This window comes from Tachypleus tridentatus, chromosome 7 (genome assembly GCF_004210375.1).
Source record: "Tachypleus tridentatus isolate NWPU-2018 chromosome 7, ASM421037v1, whole genome shotgun sequence".
Taxonomy (NCBI): Eukaryota; Metazoa; Arthropoda; class Merostomata; order Xiphosura; family Limulidae; genus Tachypleus; species Tachypleus tridentatus.
Window position 1 is genome coordinate 188,925,672 of NC_134831.1, and position 21,680 is coordinate 188,947,351.

A 21,680-nucleotide genomic window follows, 5' to 3' on the forward strand; every position below is an offset into this window, starting at 1 on the left:
TGACAGATGATTCTTTTCATCAGTCATTCATCAATGAAACGTATTCATTCTGTAGATATAACCGGACTAGAAAAAATTATGGTGTTTATTAACTGTTTATATATATATATTTTAATGTCTTCACTATCGCTTGCGTAAGTTCTTCCTGTTATTTATTCGAAGATATTTGAGAGGCTACAAAGACCACAAAGCGCCATCTATTGGAAATATCCGTAGGAGCTATAAGTTATTATACGAATAAATTAGCTTGTCACGTTTTTGGAGAGGTACAGAACATAGCAGGGTGAAACACACCGGTGGAAATTAAAATTTATAAGTATCCGTAAACACCCTTGATAATTCGTGAAAGCTATATCAATTAGTCCCTACTGATTCACGCTCATTTTAGGAACAAAACTCCTAATTTAGATCACTTGGCCATCGTGACCGTGACATGATGAGTCAGATTAGCTGTTGGTGATCACGGTTCATGTAATCTTTCTGTATGTTTGTAGCTAGTCTGCTATAATAATGTATTGAGCGTGAACTGTTGTAATACACCTGCCGGCTCGCTAAGACTTGGGAAATTTGTTTCAGAAGCGGATATTTTGTAGTAAGTGGAGAGGTCAACCTATATCCTAAAAGATCAACTTATATATTTATGTCTTAAAACGTTTGTTAGATAAATTTCGTAATTTTGTAATATTAATTTTATTACTTCCAGCAACAAATTCGATTCCAGTTTATTAAGAAATATGGAAGTCTTCAACGTTTTATCAGAATATCATCGATATGGCATTATTTTCAAAATGTCTCTCCTGTAACTTTCATTGTGATGTGATGAAGTTAGCGTAAGTAAAAATGCTTACATAAAAATTAATTTTGTACAATTAATATTCTAGCAACACGCAGGTAAACTCATGTGAAACTTTGTTCATTTAACATTCTAGCAACGCGCAGGTAAACTCATGTGAAACTCAAAATAATAGTTTTAGGATTTTCAGTCAAAGCTGCACAAGAGTTGTCTGCAGATATCCGTCCTTACTTTTGAATTAACAGACTAAATAGAAGGTAGCTAACTAAGAACATCCAAGGGGTTCCCTCTGCAGCTATTTTTGTCTAACTAAACTGTAGGATTTGACTCTTACTCTTATAGTGCACTAAAAGCCTCAAACTTCGAAACGTTTTTTTTTTATGTTGCAGCGGGTCGTGAAGCTTGAACGCTTGAATTCACTGTCTGAACACGTTACATGTACGGCCACGCCCGGCCCTAACTACGAAAACAAACAATTTCAAAGATATGTCGATTAACCATTCATGCAGCTAGAAATGTCCCTTTCGGTTCTTTAGTGTTTCAGTGTTTGATAATACATTGATAGCTTTTGTTTGAAAAACGCTTACTTAGGATTTTGATCATTCAACAACTGACATCTTGGAATATTATTAGTCATATTTCAATCAGTACTTTAAGCTACGCGCACACATATGTACAAAATGTCCTCCTTAAGACTATAATAATAGTTTTAATATTCAGTATTTTCAAACTCCGCAGTGCTTAATTTTTTATTTGAAAACAATTGTTTGTTCAAGTAGTAAACTTTTAAAAATCTCACAAATTTGTATTTCCAACATTTATTTATTTCTTATGGATAAAGCTGAATAAAGCTTTTGTTTTTTTTTTGTTTGAAATTTCGCGTAAAGCTACACGAGGGCTATCTGCGCTAGCCGTCCCTAATTTAGCAGTGTAAGACAGATAGATAGTCATCATCACCCACTGCCAACTCTTTGGCTACTCTTTTACCAACGAATGTTGTGATTGACCCTCGATTTATAACCCCCCTACGGCTGAAAGGACGAGCATATTTGGTGTGATGGGGACTAGAACCCGCGACACTCGGATTACGAGTCGAATACCTCAACCACTTGGCCATGCCGGGTTCCCAATTTCTGATTAGCTTCCCATAACAAATGGGACCAACTAGGGCGCATTATAAATATACAGGGAACTGACAAAATAGTCTTTCAGAAACATTACTTGTTTGGTGCAACGGGGAATGGATAACGCATCGTTGATTAAAAAATGATAATCTAAGATACATACATAAACGTGATTGATTGTGTTGAGGAACGAGCTATAAGGACACACTCAATTTGAGAAAGATAAATGAAAACCCCTAAGAACGTCATTACTAAACGTTTGATTGTCACCTTTTGCATTCCCCCCAATGACGCAGTATTATGTCTGCGAATTTATACTGCTAGAAATATTGTGGGCATAACACAAATAGCCTTTCGTGTACTTTGTGCATAAGAACAAAACAAACTTCTCGCATTTCTTTTTCGTTTTCCTGACGAAGAAATATCTACCTTCTGAAAATATTTGAATTCATATTTTTTATTACGAGTTCTAGGAGGCGTTACGAACACTATAAAATTATCTTAAGCTTTACTAAGATTACATTTTGTTTACAATACGCAACAGTTTTCGCTTTTCTTTGCGGTATTTTGCTAACAAACGGCACGTTGTTCACGGCTTATCAAAGAACGCGTGTTTTAAGTTCAAGTGCCATCTAGTGGTTATTATATAACTGTCTGGAATTGATGTGCTCTTAAAATACTGAACAATCTATTGTGGTGGCCACCTGCAAGCTTTTGTTTCCTCACACATTATATAAGGACCACTAATATGTCTAATTTCTCTCTCTTACTTCATTCGAGTCAAAATTGGCACAGTTGTATACATTAACAAAAATACATTCGTTTAATATTTTATAAATAAGCTGCTGTAAATATTTTTAAAAGTGCCAAATGGGAAGATAAAAAAAAAAAGACAAACTATATCGTTTCGACAAGTGTTCTATATGATGGGCAGTGACCTTTTCGAAATGTTCTAATTTTTTCTTTTTCTTATTGTTTCCGTCTTCCAATATAAGGACTTTAAAATTTTCTTTTATTCAAATTTCTACGACATTATTATTTTCCATATTTTTGACTGTCAAAACATAATTTTATAGGCGAAACTGTAACTCACAATAAACAAGATTGTTTTAAACCTAACCCAGACTTGGTGAAAATATACCCAATTACTTCGCAAATGATAACAACAACAAAAAATAAAAAGACAAATTAGGCTTAGTTAAATTATTTGTTCGGTTGTTTTTACGGTAGTTAACTTTTTCTACCGATGCTCCTAATTATGAATTGCGAACTAGAAGAAAAGCAACCGGCTGGTAGCACGAACCGCCTACTTTGGACTGTTCTTTTCCCCTATAAATAGTGGGATTAACCATCACATTATAACGCCACCACAGCTGAAAGAATGAACATGATGGCCGGATTAAAACATGCTCAGTTATATTGTGTGTAGTAGAGTCACTGTGTACCTTTTGAACAGTGTGAACTGTGAACAAACTTGAAATATTAAAAAGACATTTTTAAGCTTCAACTTTATCTGCATAAATAACGATTTTTAATAAGGTGTTTTTAGTGGGATTTTAATTTAGCGCAAAGATACACACTGGGCTATTTGTGCTATGTCCACTGCAGGCATCGCAAACTGGTTTTTAGCGTTATAAATGCCAATGCTGAGCTATCAAGAGGTAAAAGTGTTGATCTAATAGTTGGTTAAATAATATTGCTTATGAAAAGAGATTAATAATAAGTTACCTAAATAAAGCTGAAAAAAAACACCTGTGGAGTTTGAAAAGTTAAGAGTCGGTATCTAAATAGCACATATTAAATATTTACATTAATAAAAACTGATATAGTTATTACACAGTATTCGATTCCGGTAGTGTTTATAGATTGACTGAAATTAAGCCGAAAATTACACAATGGGCTATTTGTGCTCTGCCACACCACAGGTATCTAAACCTGGTTTCCAGCAGTGCGAGTCCGCAGACGTACCGCCGTGCCACTTGGGGACGCGGTAGTGTTTGATACTGAAATAAATAAAAGCTCATCGAATTTAAAATACGCCGTTTCTAGGTTATTCATGTACCATATTTTGTAAACAACTTCTTTGTCTAGGTTATTTATCCATCAAATTTTTTAAACACATCTTTACTAGGTTGTTTATGCGCCACACTTTGTAAGTACATATTTTCTACATTACTGTTAAAACAAACTACTTGTATCATATTTGCGATGTGTAAGGAGATCTCATGTACAATACGACACTGAATTTTTTAAACAAATGAAGTGTCTTTGGGGTCGGTGTATAGGACAACCTCTACTGTCAAGTAAATCTGAGATGTTACTTTTCTAAATAAATTCTTAGAAGTTATTTTCAAACTGTACTAACCTGCCCTCTGGGGTAATCAGTGCAACCACAAGTGTGGTTTTATGCTCTTCAAACACTACAAACAGCTCAATGTAACACAACTTTAAACACAATTATCGAACAAACAACTTTACAAAGTTTTCACCACAATTGATTTTTTTACCATATGAAAATATACTACACCTTAAGATATAGTGATCTACTATGAAAACTTTTTTACAAAATTATTGTATTTACAGAAACCAACTTTTTTATATGATATTATATTGATATTTGGTAGACAAAAGTAAAAGGAACAACGTAGTTTCTGTTAAATCTGCTATGAACCGGAAAGTTATTTCTGGAAGTCTGTCTTTGAACCCGCGTATAAGACGAGGAGAAAAATCAGGCATTGTTTTAATAGTAAAAAGTATCGGCAGGTATTGCATGTCCATAATGTTTTTTGTTACAGGGTGTCTAATGACACATGTTTGTTTGAAGTTAAACCAAATGGGCTATCTTCGTTCTGCCCACCACGGGTTTCGAAACCCGGATTTTAGCGTTGTAAGTCCGAAACGTACTGGCTTTTCTATGTGTTAGGAGTTGTTAATATAAATGATTTTTATCAATAATTATACTATGAATATGCCACAAATTCACTTCATGAATTATCTTAATTTTGAATGCCTCGACTGCACTTTTCTGCCTCTAGCAAAATTTATTTATTTCGGTTAGCTATAAAATGTGAGGTTAGGGTATACTATGGAGCTGGGGTGATAGTACTTGCCCCGTCATTTTTGATGGGTTATAAGCTAGTATGTTAATATGACTTACAGTTATAGAACGCTTGGCCCTTGTGATGTTGTCTCAAAATGGTAAATATTGTATTCTCGCTTACTTGCTGTTTGACAATTATGTGAGACTCGCAAGACATTTATGGTCAAATTAGTATCTTTATTGTAACAGTACTTATTTAAATAGAGGGTTTCTAAAATAACACAACATAATTCTAATCGCTTATACAGAAATATATGGTCCACTGGTCTTAGGCCTAACAAGAATTAAGCTTTTATAAAATACAGCTCATTTTCGATAAAGAAATAAATTAACACTGTAACTAATATACGTCTTACGTTTCAGTTTAATTAGGGCTAAACCTTATTGTAGTTAATATCAATAAATAAATTTGTAATTTTATTCTAAGACCTAACGTTAGACCTTTATAAAAACTTTGATAAGCGTTTACTATGTAGTTGTATTAAATATTTCTTAAAATATATTTACATCCGCCATTTGTTTGCATCCGCTCATATGAAGTGCACATGTACGTGCATTTAGATAGCAAGATACGTGCGTTTGTTTGGAATTAAGCACAATGGGCTATCTGTGCTCTGCCCACCATGGGTATCGAAAGCCGGTTTCTAGCGGTGTGAATCCGCAGACATTCCGCTGTGGCACTGGGGGACAGATACGTGTGCATTTTAATAACAAGTTAAGAAAAACAACCTTTACACTCCAGATAAATATAAAAGAATATATTTTTATTTAAATCCGATGTTTCGCCTTTGCGGTTTCTTCAGGGTTAATATACGTAATTGTTAAATATTAGAAAATTCGTTAAATCATAAAACTGCTTTTAATGCTCTATTTCTCGAGTATGAAGTAACGCGCATCTAACAATGTATAAAACATTATTACTGTTTCATTATTGTTGTAGAGCATTTTTAGAACAGAGAAAAACTTATTATTATATATTATTATTTAGCACTTTACCGTAGTTAACAGTATAACGTACCTGTTGCTATGGAGACTGATCAGCAATGATCTGAGTGGAACAATGCTTTAAGAAAACATATTCAAATAATATCTATTATACAAAACAATAATAAACAAGACGGTTTCTTCTAATTCAGTAAGTAGTTTACGTCAATACATAAGATATAAAGTTCGGGTCCTACCAATGCAGTCGTATTTGACTGTAGGCTTGTTAATTAGTGATGAAAACTACTAGATATATTGGCTGGTTACACTGCACAACAATGTTTTTGAAAAGTTTTGCTTCCTGAAAAGTTTTTGCTGATTGTGACAGGTACCTGGTGGGTATGCACAAATATAGTTTTGGTTTTGCTTTATCACGTAGGAACTCTGAGAAATAGACAGTTAACTGTTTACCGGCGATAACTTATTTAATTGCGTTTGTGTTTGTAATACGCTATTAAGTTCAACATAATTAAAAGTGTTTTGCTCCTGATTTTCGTTTGTATTCAATGTCCGGTGCATCACGTTGCAGTGTCCAACAGTAGTCAGCAAGCATTGATGGATTCCAGTTGCTCTGATATCGTTTTTCCATTGTAGGAAAACTGAAGATTTCGATGAAACGGTACGTGATGGGCAAATTTGGATGAGATTTTTGTGATCAGCCGCCAAAAATCTATAAGGAACACCCAACAGTGTTCAAGAAATAAAAACTTTGTTGTGCAGTGTTATTTCACAAAGGGAATAATAATAATAATAGACTTAAGAATATGTTTAGAGTAATACAGTTCTATTGAAAAACACGCTTCTATTCAATTTTAATGTCGTCTACTCCTTCGATTCTGTGTGTATGTTCATTCAATTTGAGCTTCTAAAAAAAACAAGTACTTTTTCTTCAGTATCTTCCAATCAGATGTATTTACCGTTCAAACTATTTAGTTATCCTCCCCCCCCTTCCTTCCCGTAGCACATTAGAAAGTCCACGGACTAATAATGAAAGAAATCAGGTTTCGGTACTCGTGATGGGCACAGTCCAAATAGTTTGTTATAGTTAAGCTTTGCACTTAACTACAGACAATGAAGTCCTTCCAGTAGATCAGAAGTAATTGTTATGGACTCACAATGCTAAAATTCTGGGTTTGATTCTGTAAGGTGGACAGTGTATAGATAGCTACTGCGTAGCTTCTCAATCAAACAACTCAAATCGAAACAATTCATCAAAACATAGTTTAATATCATTTTTTTGTCGCAGTCAGATTTTATTACATTAAAGATTTTATTAAGAGATAAAATTTCTTATGCAGATGCGTCGTAGAAATGCTGGTGTAAATACTGGTGTATTAATTACAAAAGCTAAGAAAGAAACTGTCTTCAGTTGAAAAGAACAAGATTCGACCGTTGTGGTCAACGAAACAACAGAGATTTGAAGTATTCAGTTTATCGATTCACATAAAGCAAGTATTAGATTACACCCATTTCAAAAGTTCGTTTTTGGCTTCCACTAATTGTAAATTGTGGTTATATATCTTATAGGTAAATGGTTATAGGTCCTTTTGATAAGTTAAAATAATGAGAATGTCCCGTTTCGCATGAGTTACAGAGATCACCTGTTCTAAATTGTAATTAAAGAACATTTTGATATCAGACGAACTGTGGACGTGACTTGGAAAGCTGGTTTTAGACGGTCTGTCTTCAGTGAGCGATTAGACATCTTAAAACCAGTTCAATTGCTACTTTATCCAAATCACATTAATCATAGGGTCCGAAGACGTTTTTTTCCTCACACCTTTCGGTCCCGACAAGACACTTTAGATCTATAATTTTGGACCAGAAAGAGAAACAGTGCTTATTCTGGGTAGTTTGAATCATTTAAGGTTGAAAAACTAATGTACTGTTCTGTGTCAGTGAATAATACATTTTACTGACGCCTCGGGTCTAGGGCCAATCTTAGATTGTAACCTCGATTCAGCGAAAGAGTGATTTCTCGTCAACTCCTTGGGCACTTTATAAACACTTTGGCTAAATCGTCTTAGTGTATACTAATATTAACTCGTTAAGCTACGGAAAATAACGAAGTGCGCCCGAGCAACATTAATTGATTTGAATATTTGTGAAGTACACGATGGTATTTACAGAATAGTCTTTAGTAGATGTCGAGCTAATTTAATTGAATGTTTAAGGCATTCTGAAAATATCTTATGATATGAAAAATAAACGTATATATATATCAAAAATATAAAAAAAATCTACCAGGTTTTACATACGTATTTTTTAATATCTTTAACTGGTTAGAAGCGATTTCACAGCTATAAATGTATACGAACTTACCAAACATTTGCACTACTTGGTTTTAACTTGTTAATCCTGTCTCCTGGTGAGACAGTGGTAAGTCTTATGATTTACAGCGCTAACCTCAGGGGGACTGATTTCCCTAGATGGATACAAAAGACATCCCGATGTGGCTTTACTAGAAGAAAACACTTTTAGTCATTTTACTATTTTTGATAAATTATTACGCTCGAGACGATCACTCTTCTGATATATGTATATCTACACGTATATTTAGACAGGGGGTGGACAAAAAAGTGGCCTCCCTTGAAAAATGTTGCTAATTTATTTATTTTATTAAATAATAGAAACACATCTAACACTATATGTTTTTTAGAACGCACTCGACGAGATCAGTTCAAATATGATCTCAAACCCTACTTTTAACACAGGCTTTCGTAAACACCTGAATTTTTCATGATTTTATTTATATTGTATCATTAAAATTGTTTTCTACCTGCTGTAGCTGTAGTTTGTTACATCTTATTTCGGTTAGCCTACAAAATGTTCAAATAACTAATGTTACAAATGAGCTTTTAAACTTTGAGAATGAATTACGAAATAGAAAAACACAAATTGTACATACATATAAAAACTTAAGTTGTTACCAGTGCTTTACATATAAATTTCAAAATATTAGTGATACTGCAAGACATTTCTAATTAATAATCAACATATTATAGACGGTTCAGACTACAACTTGAAAAACGCTTTACAAAAATAAACACAATATAATATAATAAAGGGGGACTCATAAACGTTATATTACATAATTAAACTTATATTATCAGTGTAACCTTACATTAAAGCCCGGCATGACCAGGTGGTTAAGGTAGTCGACTCGTAATCTGAGAGTCGCGGGTTCGAATCCCCGTCACTCCGAACGCGCTCGCCCTTTCGGCCGTGGTGATGTCATAATGTATAGTTAATCTCACTATTCGTTGGTAAAAGAGTAGCCCAAGAGTTGGCGGTGTGTGGTGATGACTAGCCGCCTTCCCTCTAGTCTTACACTGCTAAATTAGAGACGGCTAGCGCAGATAGCTATGCGCGAAATTCAAACGAACCTTCTGAAGATGCTACTAACACAGACATCATAAGAAGAATTCGAAAGGATTAGGATAAATGTCCGTGTTCGGTTTTAAACATGAGGACTTCAGAGAGCGGTGATGATCGCCTAACTGCTTCAGACATAGTTACTCTCAAATTTATAAATTATTCTCAGAATCTATTTCCTTCTACATCTTTTCTAACCCTATTTCTCTCAGTCAAAACCTTCTACAAGTTCTCACACTTACTCTTCAGTTCACCTTTGTTCACAGCATCAACTTTGGACAAAAATCTAACTATTTCGTAATAGGCTTTCAGTTGTTGGAATCGCACTTTGAGTGGTACCAATGCAATATCCGATAAGCAAATAAAACATTCATAGTCAATTTCATTTTTTTCCATTACTGAATGGCTCATCACTCCCTTCATAAGAGGCTAGACTTTTTTCGACGAATCCTTTTCTATTTAAATACAGGATCCCCTTATCATCTGCAGGGATGACATACGAGACACATTAAGGAGATCAATGAATCCATTTTTTTCTGTACTCTTTAAAGTATAATTCAGTGCTTTGCATCAAACCAATAACTTGTGTAATTTCAAAAGTTCCTTGTTGCAATTCTTTTCTCATAACATTAATTCGATGTAAAATTTCATATCAGAATACAATAGCTACAATAAAATCGTATTTTTGAACCTTTTGCAACAAAGATCCAGCTTCACTACGAACTGCAGCATAAGTTGTTAGGAATGTCTCTAACTCCTGAGAGCATCATAGATTTCTGTAAGCTGATAGGGAACGGCTTGTATTGCATAAATGCATGCTTTCTACCTAAAAAGCTTCCCAGTGTAACGTATTATAATTTATTTCGGACAAGACTCCGATTTATCATGATACGTATTATTATTTCAAATAACCAGAAATTTGAATTTAGAAGTTAATTAACTGTTAATATACATCAAATTTATGATATTTGCCAACAAGATTGATACACACAGCTTCCTTTTTAAACACAAATATATTTTAATGTACAAACAAAAACAATATAATTTATAATAACGGTTATTACTAATAGTTATTACAAATGATTGTTTATATACAACAGGTTCATAAGTTTACAGATAAAATTGAGTCTTATATCTAGTCTAGAACTAAATATTTTATCTACAAAATAGATCCACGACGAGCAAATTAATATCAGAGTGATATTGTCACACCTCGCTTAAGCTAGCTAGCTTGATTGGCCTCACACCCTTACAAACTGACTTTTCCGGCAAAAATATTTAATGCCTTCATAGAAATAATAACGTCCAAAGTTAATTCACTGAAGTTGAACGGTTGTAATGTTCGAAATCTATAAATGTTTCTGATCAAATTGTGTAGTTTTCCAATTAATTAGCATTAATCACAATTGTAGCTTCAGAGACCTATAGTACACTGACTGCAGATAATCAATAATAATATCTTGTTTTTTGTCGCGTCGGTTTTCATCTATCAATCACGCGAGTTTCTAGAAGTTTCAACAATGTTCGAGTTTTCGTGAAATAAATATTGTTGATTCTTACTCTCAAGAATCTTCTACAAATTGCGGAACTTGCGCAATACAAGTCGAGAATATATGTCGCATACAAAAATGAAAACTATATTGAAACCAGCGTAATATTGAAAAACGGTAAATTCGTTATAACAGTGAGACCTTTCACGTATCGTCTTAAAATTGATCATCGTTCCACAGACCCCAAAAATATAACATACAGTATCTGTAGAATGCCAAAGAAAGACATCATTCTTACAGAGCATCTAGCCAGCCATATTACTTAATAGTGAATTCCATTAATTAGTAGCATCTACATGAAACATAGAAAGCGTGTTTAAGAGTCAGAATATGTTTTGGACACCCAAATGTTTCCTTCTCATGTTGGAGCCATTGTCGTACCCTTGAACTCACACATCATCTTCCGAAAACTTTTTTTTTGTTATTTTTCATTCTTAGAAAGTCAAACAGATAATTATTTAACGGCTTTCCAATGGAGTTTTCTTCCCCTCAGGAATGAAGGTAGTAAAATATTCGAAGACTCTGCCACCTGCATCGCAATCGCGGAGTATAATAGTCATCTGTTCCTGATGGAAAGCATTTGGTGTGCGACCAAGTAAAACTGAATAATATTTCGCTCGTTTTACACGAGTAATGATTTTTTATTTTTTTTGCGAACATTATCACTTGCCAGTACTATCAGTTCATTCTGGTTGAGTGGACCAGGTAATGGTCTGCCAGCTTATCCTCTTGTGCGCGTCGAATATCTTCTTCTTCATATTTCGCAAAGAGCTGCACTAAAGGTAGAAAAATTCCACTGTTAGATGTGAACAGTTTATCACTATCTCCTAAAAATGCCATGTTATGTAATGCCAGATAAGTATGATGGTAACAATGCGTTCGATCATCATTTGCAAACAAAGATTGTCTTTTGTAATAAGTCATTAACTGTCTTTCTCTTTTTTAATCTTTTCTACAGTTCAATCCAATTCGTCATAGCATCAACGTGATCTTTTCCTTGTTCGTTTTCAGATAATTTTGCACTGAAGTTCTTCCAATCACGAATGCCTTCTTTTGCCAATCCACTGCTGGTAGTTGTAGGTAAAGTGAAATGTTTATGAGCAAAACAGTACATAGCCTCAGCTGAATTAGAATATATCAATCATCACCTATGAATCAATTCATCATTTGGAAATTTACGTTTAAAGTATTCGTAACTGAAGTGTCCACCAGCTTCGTCGGTGGAATAATAAATATCAGCGGAACTTACTGTTTTTAAAGTGCTAGACATTATTAGACCTGAAAAAATAAAAATAACTATATAAATGTTTTTATATATTATATACAAATTTATTTATTGTATGCAAATTACAAACACAAACAGTTATGATATTTAAACTGAGCAAAGGAAAATTATTTAATAATTAAAAGTGGTATTAAAGCAATAGTATGATTCTCAATCGATAATATATATGGTTATAATGATCATAATCACGAACAGATGAATTACAAAGATATTCATGCATAATGATAGTTATTGAGGTAACAATGAATACAATATCATACATATTTCACACACACACAAAACGTGATTTGATATTTCTTTACAATAAATATAATTTAAACAGCCTTCCCAATGACACAGCTGTATGTCGACGGACTCTCCCCACTAAAACAGTTTCGATACGCATGGTGGGCAGAACAGAGCTAGCCCATTGTATAGTTTTGTGCTTAACTTAACAACAAGCAAACCATGTAAGAGTGCTTTATCTTGTATTGTTTATGTGTTTTTCCTCGCACATATTTGTTTGTTTGTTTGTTTTTGGAATTTCGTACAAAGCTACTCGAGGGCTATCTGTGCTAGCCGTCCCTAATTTAGTAGTGTAAGACTAGAGGGAAGGCAGCTAGTCATCACCACCCACCGCCAACTCTTGGGCTACTCTTTTACCAACGAATAGTGGGATTGAGCGTCACAGTATAACGCCCCCAACGGCTGAAAGGGCGAGCATGTTTGGCGTGACGGGGATGCGAACCCGCAACCCTCAGTCGCACGCCTTAACACGCTTGGCCATGCCGGGCCCTCTCACATATTTAAATTTATTACCTTAGTGCATTGGATAGCGATTAAAAAAAAACACTACCAAATACTAAACTTGTATGAAGTGGATTCGAAACATTGTTAACATTTTTATAGACACTTCAAAAAAACAGTGATAAATTTCAAGAATGTTGCACACACCCCTGAATTAAATATGGCGAACTGACATCACCTTAGGTTATTCTCAATGTAAATATGAGCTACTAATGCCCTCTAACAAAAATAAAATAATCAAAGCAAGGCGCAAGACTCCGAGGCAGTTGCCTTGCCTGCTTTATTTAAAAGGTGGCATTGATCATTTACTAAATTCGGGAACAAATGTTACACTGACTCGAACTTGGCTCTTGGTTTATTATTTAGTCGAGAAATTGTTAAAGCTTATGGTAGTCTGCAGGGTGAACTAAGTTATGTTCAAGATCTCTGTAAAAATTCTGTTATCTGAAATATAACAAATATAAATAATTGCAACCGAGTATATTTTATGAATCGTGAAAAAGTTGAAGTTAAAATAATATCGCGCCATTGTGTACTTGATTGGTGTTAGTAGTAACTGCAAGTTTTAATAAAGTATAACAAAGATTATGTATTCTGAATTCACATTCTGTTGGGATCTAAGATCTGTAATGATTCTCAAACTAGTGTTTTGATAAGAAACAAATAACGAATTTAACAGAAGAAAAAAGTCCAAATATAATGAAATAATCACTAATAGTAATAATTTATTTTAAATTGAAGTCTTAGAAACGTATAATAACATGACAGTGAGACAATTCACAATTATTATTACGTGTTATTCACTGTTAGCACTTTTTTTCATTGTCAAATGAAGTAAATCAGTAGTTTATTCTACTCGTAAGATGTTTCTACCCCCAACATCCTAAAGCAGTTACGAAAATTTAAGGTATTTATTCTTTTAAGAATTACTGTTTTAGAATTTGATGTAATTGTAACTTCGTCAAGTTAGCGTAAGTTCATAAAGCTGTTGAAAAAGTCGCTATCTTTTTTCTTAAGTTTCTGGTGTATGGCCAAATTAACGAAAAGTCTATAAAATAAAAAAATAGCAATTTTTTTAAAATGAAACATTTTTGGCAGTTATTTAAATAAGATTTTATCTTTATCAGATTAGCAAACTGGATTGGTGAAAGTTTTATAAAAGTTCAGAGAAAACTTGTGAACATAATTCCATGTGATTTTATTTTCATTGTAGAGATTAATATTAGGGTCAGTTGTGGGCTACTTTGTTGTGATAAGGAAAATAATGTCTGATGTTTTGTGAAAGTTGATCCACTGAAGTAATCTCATTGTAAGTTGCTACACAATAAACAGAAGTATGTACACTAACGTTTAGTAAGTGTGGCAAGGATCTAAATGTGTATTATTTTTAAGTGAATGTATAGCAGATATAAGTGCAGTATTTAAGAGTAGTCTAACGTGAAATGTTTTTAATGATAAATTGTTATTATTTTAGTATATAAATTTATTTTCTTTCAAAAACTGTTCAGTAGTTTTTGTGATAATATACCTAAAATAACTCATGTACAATTATTTGACAAACTCCCTCAAAGTGCTTCATGCATTAATCTGATATAAAACTTCTTTCAAGCTGCATTTAATTTTCTAACAATTATGTGTTTTCAGTTTATCATACTTTTCTTCACATTGTTATAATTAACAGAATGCTAAACAACTTGTAACTTTACATGTACATTCATGTTCAACATTATGTATTATTCTGAAGTAACAGTTTCTCTTCTAAAACTTCAAATATTGAATTCTTTCAGAAGTGTAAAGAAAGTTCTTTCCCCTGGCAATGTGAGCTTCTGATGATGTAAGCAGTATTTCACATTCTGTAATTGATGATGACCTTCCCGGATTATTTAAATCTAGTTATGACATCCACTTTAAAAATATTCAAAAGTCTACATCAACTAATTCTGATAGGAATATGTTGGCATTACTACAGCTGACTATCGGATGATTAAAGGTTTGTTTTTTGTTATTTTTTTACAAAATATTCACTTCACAGATTAACTACCTAAAATGTTAGAAGTATTTCATTACTTTGAAAAGTACTTTGGGATGTGCTCTTAATTAACTGTAGTGTATTTGTATATTTATATAATGTAATACTTGAACAGCACTGTGCTTGGGACTTTTCATGGTTAGCACTAAAAGTAGTGCTGCCATAGTACAAAGCCATAATAAGGGGGTCTTCTGCCATGCCCCCTAAGAGGAAACTTTAAAAATTGGTAAAGTGCAATGGTGCATTATGGAATGTAAAAAAATATTCAATTTGATTGTATATAAATGTGTGTGTCTATATGTATATATTGCAATGTACATTTCCTTATATTCCACAATATACCATTTCACTTTACAGTGAAATTGTTACTTCAAACTGTCATACCACATAAATCAGCTAAATTCTCAGGTTGCTGCTTGAACTTTCCAGTTTCATATTAGTCCATACAGCCTATTAAAATGTTTGTATCTGGACATCTAGCTGGTCGAGACATGATTGAGAGTGATTTTCCTCTCATTTCTTATTCTCTCACATTTTCTGCATGTCTGGGATATCAGTTTGTCTGGATTATGAAACTCTGTCCAACAGGTCTTGTCTTTGAAAGCTGACACGATGAAGAAGATTATGTTGTACTTGTTATCTGTCAGGATACTATCTAACATCATTAGCTGAGATGTGTAGTACTTACTTCACTGATCATGTTATATATTGATACCACTTCCCTATTTACGACTAAAGTAGCTGTCGCGAACTTTTGTCAAATGATTTGAATTTGGGTGCATTTGTAAGAACAATCTCCTCAACACTTCTAGCGTTTTCGTTTGGTTATTCCATCTAAGCAGTGGGTTTGGGACAACAAAACATCGACTGAGGCCATATCATGCTAGCTATGTACGTATTGTAGTGTTCTGAAGTACAAGTTATGAAGTGACTTCCTAAAAATCAGTTGGTTGGTCTACTGAGTGTCAATGTGAAATGCCTTTAATGGATGTTGAGGACGTTATGTCTAGAATTTGTGTTTGCGTGTAGAGATCATTATATCCCAATGTTGCTGCATTTTTTAAATACGACAGTGTAGCATGTCAGCTTGTAAGACTCCATGGTGGGTGAGTCAGTCGGCACCAAATTATATCTCATTTTTATGAATACTGTCTTATCTTGTTTACGATCTGTTTCACAGTTTCAGATTCTTCTTCTTTGTTGGACAAAACTTCAATCCTTATTGGTTAAAATTATATCATTATTTATCCAATAGGACTTAGGGGAACTTCCTAAATGTGTTGAAAAACTGTCCTCAATAGACATTGTTGTTATTGAAACATGAAAGCTCGTTTTTTAGGTCCAATATGGTCCAAGCCGCAGGACCAGGGTGTTAGATAAACTGATGCAAACCAACCAGCACCATTATTCTCAGTCTGTTTTCTTCCTATTATTCTGAAAACATTAAGTCAGGTTTTTAAAAACCCATTTCAAATAACCTACCATTAATGTGGTTATTAGAATACTTTATATTACGTAGCTTTAACCTGTGTTTGCTACGGAAATAATAACTATGATAGCAGTAATTGTGAACCTTTATGTTTAAACTGTCAGGGATCACGCCTTCTTATTTGCAATCATGCTGCTACTGGAAGGACGATATTATGAAAATTGTTTGTGTTATTAATGGAAGCGAGTTAGTTTTCAGCTGTGCATTTCACTATTTTGTTTGGGTTTAGACATCGATATTTGTACAACATTCTGTGCGTTTTTACCTTATCTCAGTATTTCGTAAACTCCTGAAATTCCCTTTGCTGATAAAGTTATTTCAGATGAGACTTCTCCCTCTAGAAATATGGCATAATTATATGTCTCAGGCCAAACTATTTGGATGTTGATTTGTTCATTTTGACTTGTTCCATCCATTAAATGAGTGATAACCTATGATCCAACCTATGAGAGTGATAATGTTCTCACCAATCTAAGAGAGGTTGAATGCAGCTAAAGTCAACTGTTCCAATGCTTTAATGAAAGTTGGAGGAGGCAAAGTATCCTTCCTTACTATTCTAAGCATGCCATGGTGTTATGGTTAGGAGTCTCCACTCACAATATGCAGGTCAGGGGTTCGAACCCTATAGTCAAACATTTCGCCCTTTCAGCCTTTTAATTCCACTATTCATTGAAAAAAAGAGAAGCCTAAGAGTTGGCGGTAAGTTGACTAAGTGTCTTTCCTCTAGTCTAAATCATTTCTAAATTAGAGGCATTTAGTGCAGGTAACTCTCAAGTAGCTTTGCGCAAAATCCAACAATTTACCTCTTCTTTCTAACTTCATCCTGCTATTGTTAACAACTGTATATGTCATCCTAAAGAATACTGACTATTAAAAAGTACATCATAGACACTTTCTTTTACCAACCTCACAGCGTTCTGTAGGCCATACATGGTAAATCATGTATTAAATTATAAAAAAAGAATACCGGGTTCTCTTTCACCACCACCACCACTTTAAAAGTTTTCTGGTATGAGGCTCGGAAGTATATATCCATTTTATTTTCTATCTTGTAAACTAGTGGCCAAAAAGTGTTCTGGTTTGTATCCTAATGGCCAAGAAGTATTCTGTCTTGTAAAGTAGTAGCTAAGAATCTCTTATAATCCAGTGGCCAAGAAGTGACTAACTTACAGGCGATTAGCAGTACTCTCAGAGAGCGCTTTTCGTATAATTCTGGTAAGTACCAAGTTCTTCCGGAGTTTGGGTCAACAAAATAAATACTGAAATTAATTGTTCTTTCTCACTTTACTACGACTGAATTCAAACTATCTCTGTAACTTGTCTATTACGGCTACTAGACAAGATGTTGGGTTATTCATTTTTGGTAACTTTTAACTCGTTAGTGGAGTAAAGACAAAACGTTTGGTCACGCTACAGTTCAGCTGGCTCTTGTCGGTCATTACGTTTGAAAGACGAGACATATAACTTGTAGCACTGTTTAACTTGGATTTAACGTGGTTAAAAAGTGATAAATATTCACAAAAACATCAAAATTTGATTTCTTTATTGTACGTACATTACACAATTTTAAGAATAAATAATTCTTTGCATTTTAAAATATTCAAATTATTACATAAAAGTATAAGAGTAATTTTAAAACAATAATATTCTTTTTATCTGATTTCTGTAAAGAATTTAATCTTTCCTTGTTACTTGACGTGTCCATAATTTTAAAACAATAATATTCTTTTTATCTGATTTCTGTAAATAATTTAATCTTTCCTTGTTACTTGACGTGTCTATAATTGTAACATTGATTTCAATATAGCTACAAAATACATTTGACAAATTGTCACATATCTAAAGTAAAAAAAAACAACAACAAGAAGTTTGACAGTCGACGAGAATGTAGGATCCACCATCATGATGATGACTTCATTTGATGGAAGTTTCTGGTTACTAAAAAGATGAACAAATATGTAATTATAAAACACTGTACGACGTTACCAAAACTGTTTTGTTTTTCACAGATTTCGTCTAAACGATAACACCGTTGTTTCGTTTTACCAGAATCTTCATTATAATTCATAAACGTCACAAAAATGGGAAGTATTAAATATATTTATATTCTATCTATATATAATATACATAATAATGATGAAATCTGAAAACAGAAATAGCCAAAAATGTGTTCGTTGTCAAGTCACGGGGTAGCTTTGGTTTGTTTCGAATTTCGCGCAAAGCTACAATAGGGCTATCTGCGCTAGCCATCTCTAATTTAGCAGTGTAAGACTAGAGAAAAGGCAGCTAGTCATCACCACCCACCGCCAACTCTTGGGTTACTCTTTTATCAATTAATAATGGGATTCACCGTCACCTTATAATGCCCCCTTAGGCTGAAAGGGCAAGCTTGTTTGGTGGGACGGGGATTCAAACCCACGACCCTCATGTCGGGTCCTTGAGGTTGTGTTTTGTGTTTTGTCCATCTTGAGGTCTGTATTTTGTGTTTGGTTCATAAAATAAAAGGCATGCAAGGTACAGTTCAAACAGTTGAAACAGAGGATAGATGGAGCTCTCTAAATAAAATCATGGACCATCGTCCATCTATCATTTCTTCATCACTGCAAGGATGAACTAAGCTAAAGGTATTTCTTACAAAAGTTAGTAAAACATTTTAAAATGTTGAAAGTGATTCCCGTTGGCATCAATACAGGCTTGGATCCTTCTTATTTTGTTTCTAAACACCGCTATCAGATGCTGGCTTGAAATAGACTGAATGAATGTTGTTATGGCTGTTTTAAAAACTGCACAGTGACTTTCCGAACACCCTGTATAATCTCGCAAAAAAAGCAGATTACAATTGTAGTGTGTTATAAAATAGAAGGAAAGATAGTTTCACTTGATAACGAACCAGTAGACAGTAGAGATCAAACTTTAACAGAAACTGAAGGGCGGTCTGTAACAGGATAATTACAATGTGGTTGACACAGAGAAATAGCTTTTCGTGGAACTGTTGATAGTTTAATCCACACTGAAATACAAGGATGAAGGTAATATTGACAACAGTAAGATACACATTTAGTACGAAGTAATCCAAATTGGTGTATAGCCACTACAAAACTACCACTGACAACAGGTGACAAGATGAAATGTTTTATTTTAAGTGGGCATTGAAACACACACAACGAGATGACCAAAGTTAGAAATGTGTACTTTTAGCAGGTGCATTCTATATCGAATTATCTAGTAAGGATGAAAGACATTTTGTTTGATGGGATAGAGAAAAGTGGATCAATGGAATATTCACAACAATGGTTTGGATTTCACAGTTAACATGTTTTACGCTGAATAGGCTTATATAAAAACTGAGAAAGTTAGTTAAAAGGCTTAGCTGAACTGTGGAGAGTAATACGGGACATTTGTAACGATAATCCACAATTACATATTGACAAACGGTAGAGTAACATGAGAATACGGTGTATTGTTTCATGTGATGAGAAGGTCTCACATCAAAATGATAATCACGCCCCTCGTCGTGTTGACAAAACGTTAAAATCCCTTCACTATAGATCTCTTTTAGTAGGATGGTCAAATTCCTGAACTCTTTATGGTTGTTATTCTGTTAAATATCTCAATGCCGTAAGATTAACCAGATAGTAAAACTTGTGTCTATAAAGATAGTAACGAAGATGGTACACTACATGGAAATTTATCAAAACGCTTTATCTAAAGTGTAGTATCTTTTCACGCAGTTATTTCATGACATCCTTATAAAGAAAAAAAAGATTTGCCTTTCCTATTACACTATTTTTTCTAGTGATAGTGAGCTTTTGGGAAGATAACACTGGTATTGTGGCAAAACTTTCTTTTGGAATTCTTAAATGTCTTTTTTTCTCTTAATCTTATCTTAATTCTTAATCATTAGAATAAAATATTATGGTATGGTAATCTATACTCCAACATACTCCATTGATAATTAGAGAGTTAAACAGCAGCATCAAATCATATGGCATGGTAATCTATACTCTAACATACTCCATTAATAGTTAGAGAATTAAACAGTAGGATCAAATCATATGGCATGGTAGTCTATACTCTAACATACTCCATTATTGAATCGAGAGTTAAACAGTAGGATAAAATCATATGGCATGGTAATCTGTACTCTAACATACTCCATTAATAGTTAAAGAGTTAAACAGTAGGATAAAATCATACAGTATGGTAATCTATACTCTAACATATTCCATTGATAATTAGAGAGTTAAACAGTAGGATCAAATCATATGGTATGGTAATCTATACTCTAACATACTCCACTGATAATTACAGAGTTAAACAGTAGGATCAAATCATATGGTGTGGTAATCTATACTCTAACACACTCCATTAATAATTAGGGAGTTGGTGCAACAATTTATGAAACAAGTTTTAAAGTAGCAAATTCTCACAGCTGAGTACCTGTTCCATATATTGTCTTATTTGTTCTTCTTCTTCTCTTTGCCTTCTACAACCTCTGCGTATTCAAGACTGAAAATTAAGCGAGAATATATAAAGTGTCTGATGCTGGATACAAAAATCAGCAAGTCATATGACAAACAGCCGATACAAAATTGCGATAAAATGGTATATATGAAACTATAATTTGTCATTGTTTGGTAATACGTAGTAGTGTGATGCTGTTCTAAATCTGATTCCTTTTGAGAACAATAAGTAATAGTTCTTTCGAATGTAAATTATTAATACGTTAAAATGATAGACTGGGGACCATGGTGTCGTCAGAAGTAAGTTCCCGGACTTATAAAGCCATATTCTGGGGTTTGATAGCTTGTGGTGGACAAAGTACAGATTGGGGCTATGTACGCTATTTAATGGCATTATGAAACAAAATAATATGGATCAACTTGGCAGTCTAGAACTAACGAGAAAGAGATTCGTAATAAAAGTCATACCTCAGACATGAGAAGAAAATTGTAGCGCCTTTTAACAGGCAAGAATTCACAAATACAAAGGACAATGACAGAAGCTGTCTACATGATCCAGGCAAGAGTAGGCAAAAGAATAAAACAGGATCTCTTTCTTTGAATAAACTATACAAGTTGCTTCAACGAAATATCCAGGATTAGAGATCCAGTTGTTGAAGACTCTATGAATATATCTAGCCAAGGGAAATGGAGTGCATCACG